We start from the raw sequence: 3,989 nt of genomic DNA, 5'->3' as shown, positions 1-3,989 counted from the left end.
CTCCTAATAACCATATTGATCTAGAAGTTTGTAAGCTTACTTATTGAAGACACCCATAGGATGTACTTCCTCAATGCAGGATTTCACTCAGCCCTGTGAATGTGTACTTCCTTGTGTCACAACGCTCACAAAACCTGCCTTCTGAGCCACAACTCAACAACTGAACAGTGTAACATTATCATTGCTTGCTGGAAGCAATGCATGATGGGATAGGTAGTCTTGAGAAACTGTGGTTTCACCACATCAAGCAAGGGGAGTCTCCAGGTGAGGGTAAAAAGAGAGAACCCATTATGGGAAAAAGTGAAACAGTGAGGGAATCTTTGTGTAGCAAAGAAGGAAGGACGTGAGCCATGGTTCCCAGGTTTTTTGGCAGTTGAGTACGATATGATTTTGTATGGCTGTCATTTTTTATCAAGGACAATGACCCATGGGACTCTATGCTTGAATCAAATTTCCAACATAAGTGCTTGTGTCCATCAATCACTTACTCATAAAGTGCTCATGTGTAATAAATTTACCTCCATGTGTTCCAGTGACGGAGTCCGTAGCCGCCAGCTAAGGACTCATCGTGCCGCTCCTCCCGCCTCACACTGACTGTCAAAATAAAACCGCAGGGTTTTCAATTGCTCGGCGTCCTAATAATGTTGTGAATGCCGAGCAATAACCCTCTGCGATATCGCCGCTACTCACCTCCTTGGACCCTAAGAGGTTCCCCTTACTGAGGCTGTGTTCTACGGATGAATCTCCTGCTGCCTCAACCTACTGAAGGAGATCTTTTTACTCAGCCAGTCACGCTTCATCTTAAAGCATACATCTATTGTACTACTGCTGGAAAATTGGTCTCCACAAAACCGCAAGTACTAACCTGTATTGATTGGATTGCCCTGTTGCTACAGATTCTTTCACATATATCCATTGCCTATTGTAATGCTACTGCTCGGTGCAACTTACTAAGAACTACAAATCGCATCTGCTGCAGCCACGGCTAGTGTCATACAATTGTCTGTTGTCTCTCACGAGGTATCAATACCATCTGCTGTGTTATTGCCATTACATAGAATTGTGTATTGCAGATTGCTGAGAACTTGCAACCACAACCGGTATCATAAGAATTGCATATGACATGAATGAACTATAATGAACTACTGATTCCCCCTGCTGTATTTTCCATTATGGTACTCAATCATATAGCGTAGATATTAAAACTACAAATCCCATTTGCTGTATCCACTACCATTATCTCACATTTGTATATTGCGGATCATTATGAACTACTGATCACAGCTGTTATATCTTCACAATTGAAGTGTATGCAGGTGGTTACTAGAGTTCTGATCTAGTTTTGTTTATTTCTAACCCTCAGTTCTATTTATTTCTCTCTGCATAGGAACCAATTGTTCCATATATCGCGTGCCATACTAGGTGTATGAAGTAATGTATCAGTGGGAGTGCACGTAATCCACTTCCTACCATTTAATTGATGGTATATGATGTTAACCATTTCCACGACCTCCTTTGAACTATATGGAGAGTACGAACACTGAATTACCGTTTCCTAAATAAATTATCCAGTGGAGACAGATTGTTCACATTACCTCAGATAACATACTCACCTCCGCAGCTGAGATCCTATAAATAAATTGTTGATTTGTTACATGATGGTACAAAAAAAAATCCACTGCTCCAAGTGTGACTTCAAATCCCTTCTATGTGCTTAAATCCAAATTGGACAAACTCACCAGAAGGTTTTGACCACTGTCATAACAAAATGTTAAAGATCTCAGGGAATGTGTTCTGAATTGCATGTTAATAGGAGGAAACTGAGTCTGTCCCCTCTCGGCTTCACTTTTAATTTGTTCAGAGTAGCTTCCAGTCCATCCAATGTCCTGCTCCAAAGAAACATCTAGAAAGGTAAGAATTTGTTTTTGATTAGTTTTCAGCATGCTGTGTGAATTGGAACACATAATAAATTTGACTGCAAAAGTGGAACTACACTTTAAGGCCCATGGATATTATTGAGTTTCTCTGAACTCCTCATTAACAGCTGTTTTATTCTCCCACCCACACATCATACTAAGTATCTTTCAAGGTAAAAGTCTGAGCAAATGATACCATCCTAATCTCCCTTGGCACTGTAGGGATTGCACTAAAAACATACCCAGATAGCAAGCAATTGAGCTGCAATTTTGAAAATGACTTGCTAAACTATTGCTAGACTTGCCAAGATTCACAATTTTGTTGCACAATTACAGCAAGTCTGCATTGCAAGTCTCCAGATCAACGTGCTTTGCAAAAGTGCTGTACACTTGCAGAGCTCTTGCTAAGACCTGCAGGACTCTTGCTGTAGACTTGCCAAGCAAATGTGCTACAAATTCAAAATGTTTCAACTAGAACTTGTGCTGCGAGTGTTCTGCAAGTCTACAACTTGCCAGGAATATGTGCAGCAAGTTAATGAGAATTACAATTTAACCCTGCCACAAGTTTGTGGCAAGTTATCCTTGCTATCTGGGTTTTTGATAAAGTTTGACCTTGCCTTTTTTCGGGCGGGTCTTGTCCTCTCTCCTTTTTGTGTGGCCCTTTACTTCCCCTCTTTGCAGATGTTTGCCTATTATGTTGGACGATTTGTCCCTGTTTGCTCACCATTTTGGAATACTGTTATTATTGATCTCTTATACCGAATTTGGTTGACTTTTTATTTCCTAATATTGTATGTTAAAAATTAGGGATGCACTGATACTGGTTTTTCAGTATCGAGTACCGATATACTTTTTCCGGTACTCGCCGATTTGCAGCAAAGTATGAAGGGGGGATGAGAAGGAGGGGGACTTAGGGGGAGAAGGAGAGGAGGAGAAAAGAGACCAAGTTGAACTGAGAAGGGGTCAAGTGACGGGATGCAAATCTCCTACCCCCTACCAGGCATCCCAACGGCAACCTCGGGGAGGCATATAAAAGTGAGAGGGCCACCAGGAATCCATCGGAGTTTCTGAAAACAATCCAGGCCGACCATGTGTGAACATACTTGTCTCCAGCATCACGTTCTCATGCCAATAGGCCTTCTAGGTCAGCAATATGGTCCATCCCCACAACCCACTCCGCAAGAGTAGGGGTCACCGACGTACGCCAGTGGCACGGGACAGTCCTGGCCGCGGTGAGAAAGTGTCGCAGAAGACCCTTCTTCGCCCCCTTTAGCGATCCAGGGATCATGGACAGTAACAACATTTTGGGAACGTTTGCAATTACTGTTCCTGTCACTCTGAGGTATCCCCAATACTCCCCGCCAGAATCCTTGGAGTTGACTACAGCTCCACCAAATATGAGTCATATTTCCCAGGCATGTGCCACATGTCACTGCGTTTTTTTGTAGCGCGTTTTCTGCAGCTAAGACTGCTTTTCATTGGAAAACTGAAACCGAGCTGAAAATGATCCTTGAAATGCTCTTGCACATGAAAAGAAAACACCTGTAAAATGTGCTAAAACGCACATAGGAAAGGCAATGAAACCCGCTACACAAAACGTGCAAAAAAGCGCTGACATGCTTTCGCCTTGGTGTGAATGGGGCCTTAGAAGACATGAAAGTAATAACAATGGAAGTAATAAAATATACACATTTTGTTAGCCTTTATTCTAATGCAGCTATACTGTTATGTGGTTTCTCTTCTGACTGTGAGGGCTGATGGCAGCATTAGATAAGCACTCTCATAAAATGCAATTAAATCATCTCAGCTGCAGTCCAAGAACAGGTAAATATGTGGGTGATTGAAAGACACAAAACAGATGGCGCTATGAAGCATCCAAACGCCGTACAGTTGTCACCAGCACACCAGACTTTATTACTTTATAGTGACTTTGTTATCTTGAAGAAGAGACCCCCCCACAGCCCCAAAAATTGTGGTCTATGTCATGTGACTTCACAATAAAGCGCTGACCTTGATGGCTGCAGTGACTCCTATATATATTTGTGTATAGTGCAGTGTTTTCTTGCAATGCCA

The sequence above is a fragment of the Nanorana parkeri genome, unplaced genomic scaffold, assembly GCF_000935625.1.
Source record: "Nanorana parkeri isolate BGI_ZX_2015 unplaced genomic scaffold, ASM93562v1 scaffold74, whole genome shotgun sequence".
NCBI lineage: Eukaryota > Metazoa > Chordata > Amphibia > Anura > Dicroglossidae > Nanorana > Nanorana parkeri.
The sequence above is the reverse complement of the archived record's forward strand: the minus strand, read 5'-3'. Positions refer to the sequence as shown.